Here is a 22,673-nt window from a genome sequence, read left to right as displayed (position 1 = left end):
AGCACCCCGGTGCGTGCACCTACCAACGTTTTTTTTTTTTTTTTTTTTTTTCCTTCGCTATTATTCCGATTACACTTTCGAGCGCCCATACTCACGCGACGGCAGTTTACGCGCCCAGGGTTTTCTGGAGCAAGCCGAGCAATGCGCGCTCGAGCGTCGCGCCTTCATCCACTTGATTTCCTCTGTACACCTCGGTCGGGACGAGGCTGGCTGGCTGCTGTTTTTTTTTTCTCCCCCCCCCCCTTTGTGGCCGGTCGGGCGCTTCCTTATGTCGCTTCCGCCCCGCGATCTCAATGGATTTTCTAGATTCAACTGCTAGACGTCGTCTCGTTGGGCGCCCTCGAGCACGTGCGTGTAGGTGATGTACACATCGCCGCGGTCAAACAATTTTCATCGGGAGAAAGAAAACGCGTATAGATGCTCCGCCATAGCGTGTACTTACGGGTGACGTGTTTGTAAACGCCGTTACGTTGTCGTTATTATTTATTTTATACACCCTCGAGCTCTTTGGCTGCTTTGCGGGCAGAGTTATTGTAAACACCGCATTGTTCCTGATGCGAGGCGCGACTGCGCGCTCCGTTGCCATTGTTCCTCCCTCCTTATTTATTTGCGTCGATGCACCGGACAGCACGGGTCTGCTATTTCTCCGCTTTTTCTTTTTCTTCCTCTTCCACGTCTTTTCGACTGTTCCGCAGAGATGCTCTAAGGGCCTCGATTTCTGATAGAGACTCTCTCTCTCTCTCTCCTTCTCTCGCACGCCCCGGAAGGACAAATATAATGGACCGCGACGGCGTGTGTGCTATTGCTTGTTTTTCGATAACGACGCTTGCGGTGGTCTGTTTGGGAAATGCTGGCTTTGTCGTAAGTGGGTACTTGCGGGACCTCGAGCTTACATCAGGGAGCTCTCTTGAGCACGCTGTTAAGTCACGTGCCGTGCAAACTACATTTATTTATAAGATATTTCGTAGATCGCAAGGTGGGAGTTTCCAAAAGACAAGAAAGCTTTCACTGCTAACGAGTTACTGAGTTGCGCATTTATTTGAGGAGATGGATTATCGTAAGGACTTTTTTTTATGTAAAATTGAGTCTGTTGGTGTAGGGAAAACATCTTGGGAAGTTTATTTTCAGACCTGGAGCTTGTACATTAATTGATGCAACAAATTTTCTTACTTTTTAGAGCATTGGAGATAAGTCTTGTTACTTGAAAAATCGTAATACAATGACTTAGTAATAATCAATGTAACGGGGATGTAAGCGAATGGGACACCTGTGGCTACATAAGTTACCTTTGTTTGAGGCAATCAACTTTCTTTAAAATGTGGAGTATTTGACAAAGTAATTTAGTAAAGTATTTATTTTCACTTATGACTTCTTTCTTATGGGTTGCATCCTGTTGGATCATTAAACAATTTTTCCTTTCCCAATTATGCTATAAACAGCGTGACAAGTTGATTCACTTCACTTATTTTATTTACTTATTATGATGCATTACTTTTAGTGGTAAAAGTTTACTTGAAAAAGAAAAAGAAAAAAAAATAGATACGCGATTTACATGTTTGTGATGTTATTACAATGAAAATGATACTAAGTATAGAAAAATTGAAGGAGACTCGAGACTCAGTTGATGGGGGAATAAGCTCGAAGTTAGACATGAATACAATGAGTGCAAATCTGTAGGCAATTCTAGACTTCGATGTTTTTTCGATTTTACCGATGGCAAATGTAATTCTTTATGCTTCACTTGCTAGGGGAACCGGTTCCATTTGAATTGGGAATCAAACTAGCGTTTGGTTACGTAAAAGAGAGGGGGGAAAAAAAAGAAAAGAAAATAACGTTTGAACACACAAGTGCACTTCATTAGTGCAATGCGAACGAGCACGCCGTCTCAGCTAAGTGAAATACAAAAGGAAAAAAAAGGAATTGTGAAAGAAAAAAAAGCAATATTCCCTTCACGCACGTTCCCTCTCTTTTTCCTTCCTTCTCTCGTTCTCTCGAAAATTCGAGTTTTCCCTTCGCATTTTCCACTCCTACTGGAAAAAAAAGGCCCAGAAAGAGCGGCAATCTCGCGAGCTACTTCGAGCGTTGCACACATATACACATGTATAGACAGATGAGTCGCGCAAAAATCTGAGAGCGTGGCGTATAAATGTACGAGTGGGCGCGATAAAAACAGCCGCAGGGCATCGGAGAGAAAAAGAAGGAAGGCGCGTAATTGTGCGCGGAAAGTCGGTCACGCCGGCAGCAGCCATGTACCGCTGTTTGGGAAAACGCTTTTTCCTTTTACGCCGCTTCTTGTTTTTTTTTTTTTTTTTTTTTTTTTTTTCTTCTCTTACCAGAGTCGTTCCGTGCACATTTTTTTTCCTCCCATGCTGAAAGTAGAAACGACAGGCACGGAGACTTGTTTCATTGAAAAGTTATGGATCAAGCGCGTTGCCGCTGCTGATTTAATTTTTACGGCACCACTCTTCTCCCGCAGGTGGAACACTCGCGAGGGGATATCTCTTTCAGTACTTTTATGTGCACGCGAGTAAAAGTTTCTTTTTTTTTTTTTTTTTTTTGTACCTCGCATTATTTTGCGTCGTCTTTCACGTGTATACAACGGTGGGCCGGTGATGCTAATGGTCGAGGGAAAAAAAAAAAGAGGCACAAAGTGTGTTTGCATATCGTCGATATTCAATTTTCGCGTGCTTTCTGGCTGCCCGTGTGTGCGTGTTACTTGGCCCACCAATGCCCAGATATTGGATTTTGGTTATTTGATATCGTACACGTGTACGTGGTACCGTCGTCCAGGTCCGTAATGACTTTTCGATATTCGCTCGAGCACTTTATGGATCTCCCCTAATTGGATACGGTAACTCAATGTAGCTTCGTTTTACATACATACACGTATCCCCCTCTATACCTGTATGGTTTGAAAAATCAGGTGAGCTCTAACATTGGAATTTTTGATGTGGGTCACCCTGGCATTCCAACGAAATTTTGGGAGGAAATTGCAATATTGGCGGTCCAGTCTCGGGCGCGATATTAAAAATGAAATTGCTGATCGTGTGGTTGCCAAAGTAGGTATGGTATGACCGCCTAACTAGCCCGTTCTGTAAAAGATAGATACAATACCCTCCGGCTAAAGGATCAAATTCGGGTTAAAGTGTTACACGAAAAACGGTGCGAAACGTTTCGGATTAAATGAATGTCGAAAAATCGAAAAGTTTTTTGCTTAAACATCGTAGGTATGACACCCATGAAAATTATACATAATAGTTTGACGAATCGGACGTTATCAAAACATTTTCCAAAGTGTTTTTTTGTGTCGATTAATTAAATCTTTTTAATTGCAATACTTTTTTCCAACTTCAGAGAATCTCAAAACTCAATTTTCGGAATGAACTTGTTGGAAATAACTTTTCAAAGTATATTAAATCATCTCGCTCATGTCGTCTCAATTCGTTACGATATACTTGGAAAACAAAAAATGTTACCGATAATAGAAAGTACCTAACGCCTTCTCTCCCACGTTTTCGGTATAAAAACAATGTATTTATTATATACTTGGTGGTAATCGCCTGTAACACTGCTTCTTGACCTGAAATAAAACGAGGCGCCGACGCAGCATTAGCAAGTATCGATCACGTTCGTCACTGTCATCCCTCTCACCTCTTGGGTTTCTGCTCCTGAAAAAGGGGGATTGGCGCGGGATTTCTCCCGTTCTACGAAAGAACTATTAATTTACACACAACAAATACCTTTCACTATTTCTTTTATTGAACACTTAACACAAATACACAGTCTCCGTCTCTTCACAATGCATGCACGACTCAATGCTTCACCTCGTCTTCTGGACTGTGCTGCAGCGACTCCGCCTCGCACCATGCGAGTCGTGAGCGCACGTCCACCACGTCCTGGACCAGGAGGGGCTCCTGCTCGTCTTAGACTCACCCTAGTATGCACGCACTCACACTCCGTCCCCAATCTCTCACACTACTATACACGCTCTCTCTCTCTCTCTCTCTCTACATTATCAAAAATCTTTGTACTTCAAAAAATTGCCATTCGGGTGTAATTCCCTTGGCATGGATAAATTAGCTTTCAAATCAAATCAAAATCTCTACTCTACTATCTACCCTAACTCACGACAACACGCACGACAATGGCGGCCCTCCCAAGCATGCACCTCGCGGTCTCTCGTATACCTCGTCTCGTCAACCCAAAAATTCTCTCTCTCTCGCACTGCCTATATACGCTACACACTACTTCTCTCTTTCTCTCTAGCCTCACCTCCTGATCAAACGTCCGCGAGTCCAACCCGTTGTGATATCGTCCGGTGTCCTCGAGCGGGTCGTTCGTCCTGCGGCTTCACCCAAACTCTTCTCTCTCTCTCTCTCACTTCTCTTTCTTCTTCTTCTCTCAGTGGCCGTAGTCCTCGACCTGGAGACCTCGTCGTCCTGGGAGAACACAGCAGCTTCTCGTCTTGCACGCACACTCCTCTCTCTTCTCTCAACACTCAACGCACCTTCTCGAAAACTCTCTCAACTCTCGCCACGAAAATCTTTTTTTCTGGCGCTGATGCTGTGTCTCTGCATCTCAACCGTTTGTCCGTTGGCGTCCTCGTCCCCTCCTTTCAGCGTGTATACAGCTCCCGAAAAACAAACAGTTCGGAGAAGCGTCAAATTAATGCTCTTTGTATACACGTTGCATCAGCGAGAGCATTTTGGAATATAGAGGCCATTTTGCCTCGTTACACGCCATAGTGAAGAAATTATTCGATTAAAGTTCAGCCCAGCGTCCGAGATCTCCCTACATGGTAAGACGATTGAAATTACAGGACCAGCAGAGGTCGGGCTTTACGAAGCAGTAACCCGATTCTGCTTAGCAGCGACGTAGCACCGTCGAGCCGAGTGTTGGCATCGTCTCAGAAACAGGTATAGCCGATAGCTCCTACGGCCTGGACGGTAAATACGCACACCGGGATTACCTTGGTTACCGTCTATGTACCCTGACCTACGGCTGCAATTGTTGATTTTAGGCTGGCTTTTGTCCCACAGTTGAACAACCAGATGTTCGGGGTTGCGTCGTTCTCGCAGTGTACACCGAGCAAATCGAACCAACTCGGGAGTTACACAAAGTAACGATCAGCATAAGAGAGATGTTATCTGCAATGTCGCTTTGGTTTTGGATCCATACTTATAAACACGCAAGTTTACCTTTGACGTTAAAAGCTCTCCTGTTACAATGGCTCTGTTCGGAAATGATGCGTTGGTTAAGTTTTTGGTTGGTACCTACCCCCACCCTGGCTTAACTAACTGACTGTGCGTTCGCACATGTAAACAATAGTTAATCAGCTGGTCACGTTTTGGCGCACTTTGAGGCTTTCAAGTCCTCTCTTTAACCTTAAAAGCGCTTAAAGTGCGCCAAAATGTGATCAGCTGATTAACTATTGTTTACATGTGCGAACGCACGGTCAGTTAGTTAAGCCAGGGTGGGGGTAGGTACCAACTTAATACTTAACCAACGTATCATTTCCGAACAGAGCCAATATACCTTTAGTCTTAAGTAAGAGTCAAGATGAAAAGATCGAGTCTATGTATAAGCTTGGAGTGACGTTGGAGGTAAGTTCTTTTAGACTACTTTGCATGACGGTAAAACTAGTAGGCAAGTTTTAGCAGCGATATCATAAAATAAAAAATTCTACTTGGGGTGCTCTTAAAACTAGACCAGGTATCTTCCTAATTTGGTAAAATAAAGGGGTACCCCTCAGTTAGTTTTGAAGATAATAAGCTCATGGTAGAATTTGTTATTTGACGGTATGGCTATACCATAATTTGTCTGCTAGTTTCAGCTGCATCTACTTAGCTTGGACATTATTACAACAGACCTACACCCAAGCGAAGAGCGAGGCAGCTCTAACGCGGTAGCAATAACCGTGGAAGGTTCTGCGCCACGAAATTCACCTGTAGTCGACCTAATGCATCCCGAGGGAGGATCGTGGCGGAGTATCCAAAGTTTGTTGGAGGTGGAAATGAACAGGGGAGGAGGAAAAGACGAGGGAGTAGGTATATTATTTGCATAGCGCGTCGATGCATCGACAAAGGGGAGGTTGACGACCGGCGACTCGCGAGACCTAAGTATTTTTAATAGGCGGCCAAGACCAAAGAGCCCAGCCCGCCTTTACGTCTTGTTCCTTCTTCTTGCCCCTCGTCTCGCTCCGTTCGCCAGTGGAGCATCAAGTGCAATTGATTGCCCGGGCTATACCGAGAAGAACCGAGTCTCCGGACAAGATAAAGAGAGGGGGGGGGGAAAGATAATCGGGGCACCGCGAAGGAATCCTTTGGGGTTTTACAGCGCACGGGACGAGGGAAATGTAGAGCGCAGGAGCCAAGGCGGCTTGAATAATCTTCATGGGGACCAGTGTATTTCCATATAGGCGCGCCATCAGAGCCGACGCGCATGTAAATCGATTTCGGGGCCTCGCCCCACTTCTCCCCTCCTTCTCTCGACGCGGTCTTTTGTCTCTGCTCGCGACGTCCCTTCCATGCGCGTTTCTTTACGTTCGCTGCACCCGCGTCGCCATCACGCAGCTTGCACCAAAGGGTGCAATGAAAATCCATAAGGTACACGCTGCAGGTTGTCGGCCCTTTACACGTGTGCTCTTTGATTCCTGCCAAGGTCGATTCGTCCTTTTTTCACCTTCTTCGTCTACACGCGAGTGACAAAGAAACAAGAGCTGTTTAACCTCAAGGCCCGTACGCGCACTCTTGTCTTGCATTTTTTTTTTTATTTTTCCTTTGGAAGGCCCCATCGATGTTGATGAGAAGTGGAAAAAAAAAAAAAAAAAAAAAAAAAGATAGAGCCACAGTCCAAGGCGCTTTGACGCATAAAACTGTACCCAGACGCCAGAGAGAGAGAGAGAGCTCGTAAAAACCACGCCACTCGCGCGTATACGCACTTCAGCAATTCAATCGGCCAGTGTCCTACAGATGTAATATTTAGCGACCACTTCTCTACCCCCCCGTGCCATCATCCAACCCCCCCCCCCCATGTTCGCCAACCTATTGTGCCCACACGCGCTCTCGGGCACTTCATCCGGAGGCTCTAAATTATTCAACGCGACCCAAAAATCCCTCGAGGGATTTACACATCCGCATGCCGGTATAACCCACGGGGGGTCCACCGGCTCCGGTGGTGGTAGTCTGTACACAGCCTATATATATACATAGGTACGCTTTCGCTCTCGGCGTATTAGATTTTCGAGCTTATAGCGCACCCGAGCCCCGTGCAACATTCAAGACGCGGACTGTGTATAGGTCCTCCACCCTCTCTCACCAATTAAGCTGCCCATGTATATAATATATACATACTGTATCGGGTTGTGTGCGTGCTTGGCTGAACCGTGGCTGGCGAGGATAACGAAGCACCCGAGTCAATTAGAAGAAATGAGAGCACGGACGGAATCACGATCGAAAACAGATATACGTACACGCGGGACTTGATCTATTTGACTTTTAGTGCTATATATACGGTTGTGTTCTATAATGGATGTGAGCTCGCACGGGATCGTTACCGCGTTCGAATTATTAGTGACCTCTTAGTGACACATTATAGCACGAAAACGTGACGCTCTGTTGGAACAAGCGAAAATATATGTTGAGCGAGCAAACAGACGGACGAATTGTGCTTGCAGCTACAATTAGTGCAAAACGAGCGGAGAAGGGGAAAAAAAAGAGGGATCGTCGTCTTCGTTTTATGGAGAGCGAAAGTGTATATACACGTAATTATAGATACGGCCTCGTGTATTGGTACACGGATTGACCGAGTGAGCGCGAGACGGGGTGAGAAAAAAAAAAATTAAGTGAGCCGGAAGGTCCTTGTCAAAAAAGCTTTCCCTCTGCGCAAATAACGAGGTGTCTACACACGTAGTACCCAAGCGAGTGTCGTTATTTTTTCGCGCCTGCCAGCGACACGTGCATGGTTAGGTATATTAAAGGACTTTGGTTTTAATTTTGGCACCACTTTTACAGTTACATGTATAGCGCCTCGCGCGTACACAAATATAAATATAGCCACCGGCGGCACGTGCGCCCCGGCTATTCGTTTTTTCTGCTGCTCGTACTATTCTGTTGGGGCTGATGCTGTGCTCTCGCGATACATAATACACGCTCGAGAGCGCGAAAGTGGAAGGGGAGAGATACGAGCTGCATTTGTTTTCATTAAAATGCCGTTCGCCTCTATTAAGCCCTTACTCTTCTTTTTGTTTGCCTCTCGGCGCCTCTCGTTTGTATTCCCCCCGCGAGGCATGTACGTATACTGAGAGAGAGAGTTAAGTACTACTGTTTTTCCCTACTGTTTAATTTTGCATGTCGCGAGGAAACGGCGAATTATCGCGTTATCGATGTGAACAGGCCGTTTCTGGGAACGAGGAAGGACCTACTTCGTTATGGCTGGAAATCCGTATTAATTTGCGGACGCGGAGGGTGAAACAGCGTTTTTCCAGAGGCACGAGTGCCGATTCAGCCGCTCAATGTTACTTGAATCGAGGCTAACGTCCGCACGAGTGTGACATCGAGTGTGACTATGATTGATCATCCGTCCGATTAACAATTGGTGCCAAAAAGAAAGAAAAAAATAATCTCCAGTACAACGGGGTAAGTAGTCCACTTTGCAATCCACTTACCGATTTAACGTATTTTAACTTTGGTTAGTAGAATGAATATTCCATTAGGGCACGCGCAATTTCGAAACAGCTTACAGTGATTACCGTCTCGACACAACTTATGTATGTATTCGAAACGAAAGATTTCAGTAACCGGGTCACTGTATACGCTTTATTTTTCCCAACGCGGATAAGAACGAAAAAGGTGGCCTTCGCCGGTGCGTGCCGTGATCTGGTATAATCGGAAATTCTTCAACGCGCAAGGGACGCGTGTACGCACGAACGTGGCTCCGACAACATCTGCTTCGGTGGAGCAGGAGGGGAAAAACAAACAAGGCTCTGACTGTACCGCTGCATTATTAATTACCCGGGGGGTGGGTGTACGTGGGAGCACGAAGCAAAAGAAACAACCCCGCGGGACCCGATAAATATTTCATCTGGAAAGTAAGTAAGTAAGCGAGTGTACGTGATTTTGGTCGGAAAAGGAGAAAAAAAAAAAAAAGAAAAAAAGGCAAGGACCATTTGGGTTAGAAAGAGTGAGACGCGTAAAAGAAAGAGAAAAGAGAAGGTGACAGGAGGTGAGAGAGGCATTGTTACGCGAAAGGAAAATATTGAAGATTCGCACGAGGCTCAAAGGGTGGAGACTTACTGCAGGCTCGCTTGCCAATCTCTCTCTTTCTTCCTTTCTCATCCCTTCTTCGGGTGGCTCTCGCGGGCGAATCGATAAGGCACCGCGGGATTTGCCAGACGACATCCAGGAAGGAACCTTTGGAAAACCACTTGACGAGCGCGAGCGAGACGATTCATAGCTCCCGCAGGTCCAACGACCCTAACCAAACAACTCTCCCTCTCTCTTTCCACCCTTCCTTTCTTTTCCGTTTTTTTTTTTTCATCTTCGGATGGCGTCTCTCTATCCCTAGTACACGTACAATACGCAGTGTTCCTTTGGATCACTTCCCTTCGGCGCGAACGTAAATCACGCGCCCGCACTTTTTTCTCCCCTTCCCTGTGTTTTCCAGGGGCGCTGATCTAATTAAAAGACGGGGCTGATCGTGTTGTTTGGCCGCAACGAAACAATTCCAAGGAGGTCCACGTAAAGATGCGCTTGGGTATGTCGATCTAGTTGGCAAACGAGAGGCTATATTGAGAGTATAGTGTTGCTATAAAATTAATCTCCCGCGGAAAGGGAGGGAAACTTGTAAATATCGTCGATGAAACTCTCGTAAAGTAAGCATTAATGTTCTTCCCCCTCCCCATGTAAAATTTGTACCAAGCCGAGATTTTCGGAGAAACTTTGCCCGGAGCTTTTTCTTCTTGGCAAGCTTGGAATGAAACGTAAGTGACTTATAAAATCACAAAGTTTTACGGAGGGAGCTGGATTAACCATCAGGTTGTCGAAAGCCATCAAATTCGAGTCTCCCGATGGCCCTCGAAGAGAAAACGGGGAGGAAAAATAAAATCCACGCGCAGTCGCGCAGTTTCGGGTGGAGGCGCGCAAAAATATACAGCCCTCGTAACTCAGCCAGGAGATAAGCCCGAGCAATTCACCGCGGCGCTTCTAGGCAGTCCTGGTGATATGGCTCCGGCGAAAACGCAAAGCTTCCAAGCCAAGGACATATAAAGGGATTTAAAGCGACTGCCTTGGAGAGAGAGAGAGAGCACTTTCCGCGAGAAAGTTTGCGTCTATGTAGCGGATGAGATCGCGAGTTTTAGTCCTCCCGCCCGCGCTATATTACACCTTGGCTAAGTGCAGGCTCAGGTAATGTATATTCCAAAGACTTTGAGAAGTCGCTGCTGAATTGTCAGGATTGGCTTTTTATTGCCTCCGCCCTGTGTTCAATGATATCCCAAAGGTATACGTATACATGTATACGGGAGCTTTTACGGCTCTCTACGCGTACCGTGTGTACAGGGTATACACAAGAATGAATGGTTTGATGGATGTATCATAGAGCTCGGCTCTGCAGTTGGTGCTTTGATTTTTCCAGAGCTGGCGCGGATTAAAGGGCCCCTACCGCCGCGTCAATACTAGCTTGTGATCTCGAAAAGTCGGTATTTTTTTCCACGTTTCGAAAAAAAAAAAAAAAAAATTGCCATTCATTTCAAAGAAGCATTGATGAGAAAAACAGTAATTTCCAGCAAAAGTTTGGCACACGCTATCACAAACTGATATAAAGGGCGAACGCGTTACAGCTTTCCATATTTGGAATGGTACACGTACGAATCAAAGAGTATGGCGAACTCTATTCATTTTCTTTGAGCATGTGCAAACAAAGTGTCACCTTTCAAAAAAAATAACGGATCATTGATTCGGTCACCAGCAATCACACGAATACAATCGGCAAACTGATGCAAAAAAAAAAAAAAAAAAAAAAAAAAAAAAAACTAAAACACGCAAAATCAACTGACGCGTACGCAAGGGCGTTTTCCAATCCTCACCGCAGCTCGTCGCTTAGCCCCCTTCGACTCAATTCCCCGAGCTTGCAAGCTCTTCCCCTCGTATAATATGCAAATGTACGTATAATTTGCATGACAGGAGGATGGCAAGCGACGCTTACGCGTACGTGTATGTGTGTATTAACCGAGAGAACAGGTTATAGGCCAGTGCACGGCAAAGATACCGGCGGAGAGCGAGTTTGGGCGTGGTGGGGGACGAGAGCTTGCAGGCAAGGACTACCCCGGCGGGCCAAAGGCCGTCGACGTACACAAGCCAATACGAGGACAATAGAGCCTATACGTGTGTGTAAATGTACATGGGCCGGTGACAATGACACTCACCTGATGGTTCCTGGTACATTGGTCCGGTGTCCCGAGTACGGCTCCTACGGCCTGATGTATCATTGCACAGGACACTGAATAACCAATTATGGACACAATATACGCAGACTATATGCCACCTCCTTTCCGTCTTCTGCCTCACGACTTTGTAATATTATCTGATCACTTATCCCCTTTCCGGGTGATAGAAAAAGAAAAAAAAAAAAAAAAAAAAAAAAATAATAGAAAAACAAACAGATAAGGTCCGAATCCTCGGGCAAAGAGCACACTATTCCGGTACTATCAGGAATCAGTAATTACACTGCAGCCGGTCGTCCCTCTCGGGGGGGATGCGCACCGGTGATAAATCAGAAAACTATCTCCCCCCTCTCCTCGAAGAGCGAGCGAGAGAGAGAGAGAGAGAGGCGCGAAAAGCTCGACACACACGAAGCTATAGCGTGGGGACCGTATAAGTACGTACACGGCGAGCGCCCCACTATGACGCCACTATATACTTTCGCGACTCGGACTTGGAAAGCGCGGGAAGGACCGTACAAGATGGGCCAGCGAGGGACTAACGATCTCCAGTCGCCTGCCGGCCGACACGTTTCTGTACCACACAGCAACGTCCTTGTCGCTCTACACTCGATCGACCTCTCTTTCTCCGTTGCACTCCCTCGCGCCGAGGGTACTTTGGAAAGGATATATCCGACCGCGTAAAGCCACGCAGAGCGAGGGATATACACCGTGCGTGTATGTATAGGTCCACCGGCAGGAGCAGCTTTAAGGAGGATATATATATATATACCCTTGATATGTGTATATAAATATAGAGGCGAAAGTGATCACGGTTAGCAAACTCGGGGTGTTGGCGATTGGAGGCCAGGCGGTGCACTGACTGCTCTCTCTCCGCGAAGAGTTCCTTGCTCTCTCTCTCTCTCTCTCCTCTGCTCTCCTCTCCTCTTTCGCGCTATCTACGTACATACGTATACGTCCGAGTTTGCTGGTATGCCGTGGCGGACGTTGTTACCTACATAAGCGAGCTGCTGGTGCGCTGACGCAAGCGCATGCGCTCGGCCAGGAACGCAACTTTCGAGGGTTACAGCGGCAGCAGGGAGAGTAGGATACGCGTATAACCTCCCCGATGTTGCCGCACACGAGGACGCACCTACGCGTGTACCGACGAGCCGTGACTCCTCGGTGTTGGGGTGGGCGAGAGCCCCCATCGACTCTCGACGACTCCCCCCTTTCTCTCTGGTCGCGCTACCCCTGGCTGCACCACCACCACCTCCCTCTCGCCCACTGTGGATGTATAGCGTAAGGGGGTTGAGGGGTGGCCGATGACACTGACGCGGATTCGGGGCTCGGGGCTGCTACGAGAGCCTCTCTTTCCATCTCCGTCCAGGGTTGTTCTCGCACACACGCGCGCAGCTACGTAGCCATTGCTCCCGAGGGGTGGTCGCCGAGCGAGGAGGATTCGCTGTCCCGCTCGCTTTTGCTGCGTTGCACGTCCTATATATAGGGGGTGGGAGCAGCTGGCGACGGGCGCTGCACGAGGGAGGACGAAGGAATCCGGCGGGCTGTCGCTTTCTCGCTCTTTGGCTGCGCGACGCTTGACGCGGAGGATGAGCCGATTAACCCGCTTCTGTGCCACCGATGTCTGACTGCCTCCTGTCTGTTGCTGCAGCATCGACGTCCTCGTCCTTCTTCTTCTTCTTCTTCCTCTAACTGAACTTTTTTTGCAGCGAGGAATTTCATGCAAGAGAGGCGCGCTCGTGAATGCACATTCGGTCTTGCGTGCGGGGGAGTTCGGGCTAGTGGTGTGCAATGGGAATTTTCTTCCCAAAGATTTGACGCGTCATTCACTCGTATGAGGAAACTGCTACAACAGTCTGTACATTATATTATACAGAATTCGATCGATGATGTATTTGAAAATAAACGTGATATAAATTGCATCAACGATCGTGACAACGAGGCGTATTTTGTACCGAAATGAAGCGGAAACAATTTATTAGCTGAATTTTTTTTCATTTCATTCCAAACTATGCACGTGCACTCGAGAGCTCATGATTCATCGAGTTCGCGTGGCGAACAATTTTATCCACCTGAATAAAATGTGGGTGTATACCTGTCGCATGCTTTATTAATTAACTTATATCCAAACACAGCGTGCGTATATTATAGTCTGTGACGAGAGCTGATGTAAATAATGTATGGATGGCCAAGTTTTTATCCGACTACGGCTCTGTTTCATTCCTCCGTCGTGTGCCAATCGATTGAGCCACATATATGTGCCAAGTATATTATATGTTTGGTACAAAAAATAGTAGTGGTAGTGTCGATCAAAATTAAAGCCGACGATGGTAATGAGAGAAGATCCGGGGGGGGGGGGGTTCTTCAAAGTCTCGTTATCGCGCGCGTCTAACACTCGGTGCTCGATTATTCAGCGGATCCGTCGCGACCTGATTCCACGGAAGCGGGGTAAACGCCGAATGTGTTTTCATTAGGGAGCTCGGCGGATCTCCGAAGATTGATTCCCGGCTGGCGTCGCCTCCCCCTTTCCTCCCTTCCATGCGTATATTACTTTGGTATGTAGTGGCACGACTGCGTTACTCTCACGGTGTATAGAGGGTAATTTTTGGATTTGTGGCGAGACAATGCGATTCAGGGATTTTGGCTTTTCACTCGTTGGAATTTTTCGCCTTTATTGTATGGTTCTATGAAAGAATACTTATATTTTAGGGGTGTGTATCAAAGTGAGGACGATGCATTTCAAAATTGCATCAAAACTCTTTCCAACAAACCCAAGTACTGACGATTATTTTTCCTGTCAATCGTACATATGTATAAAGCACAAAACGTAGACGTGCAATGCTACATTTTATACGTTAAATGTTTCAAATCGTTGTATTTGTTATCTTAACAACCTGTATGCTATTAATAAGAATTGTTTTTCTTACTTATGTTATACGTTACGGGTTGTATGGTATGGATCAGTCAGTACAGCTAATGTCTAGTTTCTCGAAGCCAATGAAATCAGAAAAGGTCCGAGCCAATACTCGCCTCAATGACGCAATGAATCGAAATTGTTTATGAAGATGTAATTGGCTCACGATAAACCTCGTCACTGTTGCTCCAATTTTTTTTTTTTTTTTACTTGAAAATGGCTCCTTATGAATCCAAAGATGCCAATTGTTTGTCATTGGTGCTTGCACTGAGAAATGTTTACCTCACATCGTTCACTCAAAAATTACCCGAAACACCTCATCTACCCCCAAAAACAACACATCTGTTCCAATCGGACATCAAAGACGCGCCCAAGACACAACAAGAAAAAGAAGTCCCGTGCACCCACTACAGCTGCCTGCACGTGCGATATAAATTTTTCCCAGTGCACGCTAGGACTGCAGAGCCGATTGTGCCAAGTCACCTCATCCTCCTTGTTCTTCGTCTCGTGTATACATACCCTATCTTCTCACCTGGCCGGTCGATTATGTCAGGGCTGTTTACCGGCGCGTTTATTTATCTGATCTCGCTCCATAAGGACAGCAGCCAGCACCGAGAGACAGCGAGCAAACAACGCCCGGAGTGTACGTGTATATATATATACATTACATATCTCTCCCTCGCGCGTCTATATACCCTATATATTGCACGTGTATACAGATAGAAGAAGCCCCTGGGGCGAGGATTCCTCAGCATGGAAGCGGCGCGGTCTTTTTTTCCCTCTCCTCCTCTCACTTTCCCTCCGTTCACGCCGCGGCTGACCTTCTCCTACACATAATCCTCGTTTCATCCCCGCTTCACAGCCACACTAGTGCATACAGTTGATTATTCGGGAGGGAAAGATCATTTTGGAGGGTGCATCAGCAGGAAAGTCAACCCCCTGCCGATCGCTCGCGATACACGGGGTGAGGAAGGAGACAGGGGCGAATCGATGGACCTTGTCTCTGTACGCGCACCGTAGCTGAGGGAGGCGAAATTGGATGGCGCATCGAGTGCACGCACTTGATCGGGAGTAGTTTGGATGCATGTGAATTCAACCGAGAATTACTATAAGCACGGCAGAGGAAAGGTGGGAGAAATTCTGTCGTCGAGTATATGTAAATATGCAACGAGATGGTACTTGCGAAGTAAAAATTGTCAAGATACACCCCGCCCCCCGTGCTCTCTTTTGTTATGAACAACGTGATTCAACGAGTGTACACGTATCTCTGTATCGGACGTATACACAAAGTCACCCCCGGACGGTCGTTGGAGTTTTTCTGCACTTCTTAACCGTTTCATCCAGTGCAAGTGTAAGCAAGCCAGCCAACCTGTGGGCCAGCACTCGTATCTTTCTTTCTTGCTCTCTTCGTTTCTGTACTTACACTAGTTCTTTGCGACGCTCGGTGCTTTGTTCGCCACTTGCGCGCTCGTAATTCTCTCTTCCGTCCTCCTACGTACACGCGTACAGAGACACAAAGAGAATGAATGGGCCTCTGCGGGCGCTGACGCTGTGAATCACACGTATACCAATTAGAACACGCGCACACAGTGTCTCTCTCTGCTGATGTAGAGCTCCAACTAGTATGTGTATATATATACTGCATGCAGGAGGCGCGAGGCCACATCATGATTCGTTCGAGCGTGAGGTGTATGCTTGATTTGTACGGGTATGTCTATTATCGGCGTGCGTCTCGTGACCTTTTCCTCTCTTGTCCGTTCAAGGTGGTGAGATTGAAAAAACACAAAGTTGGCTGGATGGAAAACGCGACGTGGGAAAATTGTTGGTATTAAAGGATCACGCGGGAGTTGGTGGACGAGGATTTTGATACAGGCTCGCGGGTAGGAAGTGAATCATGGATTCTTGGATACAAGCCATGACGAATGTTTCTTTCTTTGCCCTGTCATACTTATTACTTTTCGTATTCATCACTGATGTAATGATTGTTTCTTTTTTTTTTTGTTTTTTTTTTTTTTTTTTGTTTAAGAGTGAGTCGTTGCCTGCGGTTTATTCCTTGAAAACTAGAGTTTTTTTTGTTTGCTTTGTTTCAAGATAGTATGGATAAAAACCTCGAATCATTGCACTTCGACAAAGGTACAATTACTGAATCATTTGAGGTGTATAATATCTGACAAACATGACTATAAATATGGACTGCAAAGTAAAAAAGACGTTCAACACCAAGACAAGCATAATATAAATATCACTTGGATCCCTCGGCCGCAATATCACCCCTTACCTCTTTCACTCGGGAATAATGTAATGTAGGCACGTACAGTAAAATCTAGGAATATCTGTAAGAAAATTTCATATTGCAGGAAATCATAAATCTTCGCAGGAAGAAGAGTAGGAATGGAGAGGGTAATAAAATAGCAAAGAGAGAGAGAGGGAGAGGAGCCGAAGAGAAAAAATCGCACAAGAGGACCGAACCTAATATATAACAGGGTATACCTATGTGTGTACACGAGAGAAAGAAGCGTATGAGGGGAGGGCGAAAAAAAGGAGTCGACGTTACAGGTAGCAGCGCGCGTTATCTTGTACGAGAGGGACGGAGAAAAGGTGCCACATGTGTGTAGCGGGAGGGAAACAGAGAACGAGAGAAGAGGACTGCACTTTATGCAAGAATGGAAGGGTGAGTTATTTTTCGCTTGCGAAAAGGAGCCTACAGTAGCAATGTATATTCGCGCGGGGAAAAAGAGAAGAGAGCATAGAAAGGAATGAATAATAACATTTGGAAATTCGAGACGCGGACTAAAAAAGTTGTCGCGGGAAAGGAGGCAGGGCGCGTGAAAAGTTCTCCTCCCGAGTGTTCGATGAAATGGAATATCTAATAAGGAACGGATATATATGATGCAGCTGCAGGTGTATACGGTGATATATCGGTGAGTGTGCGCGTGTATGGATGATGTGTGTGAGATCATGCGTCTAGCGCGGTTGGAGTTCAAAGTGAAGTTTTTTTTTTTATTTTTTTTATTTTTTTTTTTTCTTTTTCTAGCAAGTATCAAAAAATGTTAAAGAATGGAAAAAAATGTCTAGAGTCGCCGTTTTGACGTTATACCTATACATCAGTTTTTTAAATCACCATGAATCTACAGATACAAGACCCACTTTCTATCAATTTATTTGCACTGTGCGAAAAAAAGGTGAAAAGTCAAAAACCATCCGCTCCATCCTCATGTATACCTACATACAGTGTGTACATCTGCAGAGAAAACTCCCTCTCCTCCGAGTAACACGGGAGAGATGCAGCAGTCATCCCGCTATCTCCAAGAAAATCTTTCTACGTCGCTTGGTCGCGGCTGTAGATATATACATACAAGAGAGAGAGCGATTCTTTTTCCTTCCCATTTTTACTTCTATCCGTCTCGCGTTTTCTCCTCTTTCTTTTTTCATCCTCTCGTGCCCCCCCCCCCCTTCGTCAACCTCCTTCTCCCATCCTTTCGTCGGCTTTACAGCACAAAGGAGCGACTCGTGCGCTACTCTTTTTCACCGTCCCTCTTCGCTCCTTCGCTTCGATAGGATATACACTTGTATGCGCGCCACGGCAGCCGAGTGCTTTAATCCAAAGGCATAAGTAAATTGTATTGGAATAATTATTTCCCGATACAGGCACCTACTCTTTGAACTGTCTCTCCTACTCCACCTTGCCGTGACATCACGTATATATATATATATGGATACGCTCTGTGATCTCGCCCTTTGGCGACAGCGACGACAATTCTCGGTTGGGAGGAAAAGCCGTTCCCCATCTCTATAACCAAAGCTCCCATTGACAAGACGACGTATCGACTTTGAATTCGTTATTTCGTACGACCAAAGCCCTATTTACATTTCAATTGGTAGGTATACATGTTATTCCATTGACGACAGTATGCCCATACTCTTTTTATAACGCTCTCTAATAGAATATTCGATTTATTAACCGGTTTATTGAATCGGTTACATTAACATTACAAAAAGTATAAATTTTACCATAGGAACAGCCCTCACCGCAGAGTCGGGAAGAAACAGCCAAGTACGGTAAGGCAGTTGCACCGGCGTCATCGCATCAATCTCCCCCTCTCCTCCGAAACTGGGAATGTATATGAGCTCGTTTGCAAAGACAACGAGTGCAAAAGGCTTCCTCATTCCACGGCTGTACTCCGTACAATTCGAGAGAGAGAGAGAGAGTCGTGGTAATCAGCGCCGCCTTATCTATCCTCCTGTTAGCTCGAAAAAACCCAAAAGGGACAAAAAAGGAGAGCGAGCCTGAGATGGATGGCTTTTAAAAGGGCCAGAGGAGGAGAGACGGGCTTTTGCTTTTATTCGCTCGTACGGCAAACGAGGCGGAGCCCTCGGTGAAACTTTCCCTTTCACCGGACAACGCGCGTGTACTTACCGACTCGAAGTGACGTTTCGCGTCAAAAGCCCAACCGATATACCGGGAGGGGAAACATGCACGAGAACATCGTGTATACATCGGTGGAAGATGACACCCAGCGTTTTCAAGTACAAGGCACCCGCGCTGCACGGGGTTAATAACGAGCGCGCTTATCGAGATGGCTTGTCGAAACCGCGTGCACACCTCGCCCGGAAAAGAATGCGATGGGATGAGGAGAAAGAGTCCCCCTAAACTTGGCAGTAGAACGGGTAAATAAACGTCGAGGGGAAGCGAGGAGAAGAAGAGAAAACGAGTCGCGCAGATCAAAAAGATCGAGCCAGTTTATTTGCGTTCGGTCTCTAAGCGGCCGGTCCTTCGCAAGAGCCGATGTGCGTGCGCGAGCGTGTGGGGGTGAATGTATACACCTTCAGCGCTCTAGTGGAGGAACGTGCATCTCCTCTCTCTCTTTTTGTGCGGCTATCGCGTTCGCGCGATCCGAAAAGGCTGGAGTAGCGCGAGAAAAAGAAAGAAAGGACCGAAGGAGGACGACACTGTCGTACGTCTTATCAACGCGCGTCTCGCTTAACGAGCCGTCGTCCGGACGCGCGTGCACGTGACGCGGACGGGGGGGGGGAAGAGGCGATGCGGAGTGACGAGGGCACATAGGGAGAGTAAGATAATACAATTAAAGATTCGGGTTTTTCGGGTGTATAAGCGGAGAGCGGCGAGGGAGAGAGCGTGTCTCCTTAAATCGGCTGGAAGCTGACTGGGGGGAGGGATCTCGTGTAGGCTTTGACTATATAATTTATTTCGGAGGATGTGGATTTCACGTGTTCGCGACTTGTCGGGGACTTTTTTCGGGGATTAGGGACGCGAGTGGAATTCGATTTTGACACTGCATGGAAGCACTTTTTTTCCTTTTTTTTTTTTTTTTTTTTTTTTTTTTTTTCTTTGAATTGCGTGCGTGGGATAAAATTTATTTTAACCAATGATACGTTAACCGGTGTTTTTTATTTTTTCATGAAAAATCCATTTATAGGGGCTGTGTGCAAGTACACGTGTAATTGAACATCCCATCTCCGGCTATGCAGGTGTTGTCGCTGAAAATGCACTTCAAATCGCAGTACATTAGTTGAAAGTTGTTGCACGGTTTGGCGTCGACCGCTGAAACATCGTCAACAATGCTGCTTTATTTAGAACTTTGCAAGTTATTTCTTGTTTTTTTTTTTTTTCCTTAAATTACAATTTTAACATTGCATTTCTTGAAACTTACCGTAAAGCATCGCCACTACTGCGAGGAAGAAATAAACGAGAAACAGTTTCATGGTAGCTGTCAAACAGTTACCGTCGCGTCTCAACGTGGTACCTCCAAATCTGCTGAGGAAAGTAAAATAGTTGTTGAAATATGTGTTACTGGTATTTCGTAAAATTGAGTTTATCCGTGCGACACTCGGAACGTCGGCGGTATCTACCTCGAAATCGCGTCATTACGCCGAAAATCGTTGCGACCGAAAAAACACATTAGCAACGTCAACAGAACAGACAGCGGAGGAGAGTAGCAAAGAGGAGGACGAGGGGGACGGAGATAAGGAGAAAGCCAAACTTCTCGGCGTGTTTTGCCCCGCACGTCGGGCGATTAGATCGTCAGGAAGCGTCTCTCGCGTGCACGGGACGAATTTATTTTACGCGTGGCAAAAAAAAAAAGAAAATAGAAAAAAAGAAAAGAAAGGGAGAAAAAACAGCGGAGCTCACATCGCGAATACGAAATTTCGGGGGAAGAAGAGGCTCTTCCGTCCCGTGGGTATAATTGGCTGCTTATCCCGATCGTCTCCCATGTGACTCTTTCTCCGATTTCCAAATAAATCACCTACACCTCCATCCATCTTTCTTCACCCATACCACAAAGGATAGAAAAACACGAGCGAATCGGAAGATTAGCGAGTTTTCACCAATGGCCGAGTCCTATAAATATATATATATATATATGTTGTTAAACCCCGGGGCATTATGCAAGCAGCAGCGACTAATTAAAAAAAGAAAATACCAGCAGCAACGACGACTGCACGACTTCCGGAAAGCCCTGGCGCTCGCGGTCGGCTTTTAAATATTTATGAAAAACAGAAATGAGAGAATGGGGGTGGGGGTTGGATTATAAATTGAATATTTAAGAAGAATGCGAGGTATTTGTATATTTATGGGGGCCTGTAAACAGAGATCTCGGTGCTGCAGCTGCGCTGCTGGATTAATTACGAGGCATGCCTGGGCAACAGTAGGGGGAGGGGGTTTCAAGGTGAAAAACTTGAGCGACAGGGAAGGAAAGCACGCGACGATGAAATTAATTCGTTTCGCGACTTTGCGCTCGCAGTTTGGGTGCCGTGTCTGCATTGCCTGCACCTCGACTCCGGATGCCGAGTTTGAGCTTTTATTTTTTTTTCATCCGATGCTGCAGCATCGCTGTCATCCACGGTTAAACTGAAATTATAATTCACATCAGTTTCCTTTATACTTTTTTTTTTTCATTCTTGTTTTCTTTCTAAATACACAAAAATATCTTTACATTGTATTTACATGTGGTCTAGTATGACGATACAATTTCCATACAGATGTATCTATTTTAGAAATTCGTAAGACACGTCGAGTGATACATACATCAAACTGTACAGCAGCCCAAATGTAATACCCACATGAATCTGTACTTCTGGTACACCGCAAACCGAATAACATCTTGTTCCGATCCCATTCCGGTATTTATCCACACTGCCGCGAGGGCAAACGAATAGTCGCAAATATTTGCAATCCAGCAACTTCTGCGCTGCGCGCTACCATAGCACACACACACACATACACATACGTTAACGGAGGAGGTGAAAGATACGTTTGCTTACAGGCACGTGAGCACACGTGTGGGTCGAAAAGGGTATGCCAAAAGAAAGAAGGAAAAGAAAGAAAGAAGGACTGCTGTCGAAGGGGTTCGAGGACGGATGGGAGGAGGAAACAGAATAAGGGAGCCGCGATTCCTCGCCGCGCGCACGTATACTGAATGCCAAGTGCCAATCGAGGAAAAAGTGAATTTGCGTATTCGCTTCGTCAGGTTTCCTTTTTCTTCCAGTCTAAGGCTGGAGACACGGAGTAACGTATAGGTATACATTTTTTTTTTTTTTTTTTTTCCAAAGAAGCACCACGTAGCGCGCGTCTGGAAAATCAAACAGGGCACGCTGATTGAAATCGAGAGGATATGTTTAATTGAAGTTGCTGCATGGACCGGTTTATACCGTACGTACTAAAGCTGCGGTGATTAAATTAAGAGAAAGAAAAAAAGAGTTGGCAATTGTACATAAATATGATTGAAATTACATACCTTTTTACACACACGGTAACACCTATGTTACGTCTGTCTCGCCAAATTCCCTCCCCAACCTCTCATCAAGATGAAGCGCAGTTATCTCCTGCTTCGGCAAACCCACCCGTCCACTTGTTTCGAGTTCGGCAATTTTCAATGAAAAAGACAAGGAGTCGCAGCAACGCAAGCAAAGCCGAGCGGGGAGAAGTGATACCTGCCTGCCTGGACACTATACGATGTACTGCGCCGAAAGCGTCGCACTCGAGGCCTACTCCCGTCATCATTACTCATCCGTCCCGCGCTATGGCCTCTTTCTCCGCTTATTTTCTCCGTTTGTCCCAATCAAGGGCCATCTTTCCTTTGTCACCTCGTTCCTCTCCACCTTTCAGCGCTCAATCATCTAATATGCTCAGCGACAACTCTTTCAGCTCGACCACTTCCATCGACTCTTTTCACCAGCGATAACATCTTATCACCAGCTAAATTTGCACCTATGCTAGTTTTACTACTATTGCTGAGTCAAATTTTTTCGGGTATCCACCACGCAAAGTGCGCCTATTTAGCTTCATAGTAAAATTAATCT

At 46.1% G+C, this 22,673-nt stretch overlaps 1 protein-coding gene and 1 long non-coding RNA gene across 2 annotated transcripts in view; both read right to left on the bottom strand.

Annotated features, from left to right (window-relative positions):
- Nucleotides 1-22,673, bottom strand: part of Ten-m (teneurin transmembrane protein Ten-m) — a 308,702-nt gene that overhangs the window by 227,828 nt on the left and 58,201 nt on the right. The window lies entirely within an intron of this gene.
- On the bottom strand, nt 19,828-22,277 carry LOC149375551 (uncharacterized). Its single transcript, XR_016293723.1, has 3 exons — nt 22,109-22,277; nt 20,024-20,124; nt 19,828-19,914 (listed from the first exon to the last, which is right to left on the bottom strand). It is a non-coding gene; the product is annotated as an uncharacterized LOC149375551 (long non-coding RNA).

The sequence above is a fragment of the Copidosoma floridanum genome, unplaced genomic scaffold, assembly GCF_036245765.1.
Source record: "Copidosoma floridanum isolate Cflo_tuat_1 unplaced genomic scaffold, Cflo_Japanese_pri ptg000006l, whole genome shotgun sequence".
In the NCBI taxonomy this organism is placed as follows: Eukaryota; Metazoa; Arthropoda; class Insecta; order Hymenoptera; family Encyrtidae; genus Copidosoma; species Copidosoma floridanum.
The sequence above is the reverse complement of the archived record's forward strand: the minus strand, read 5'-3'. Positions and strand labels throughout refer to the sequence as shown.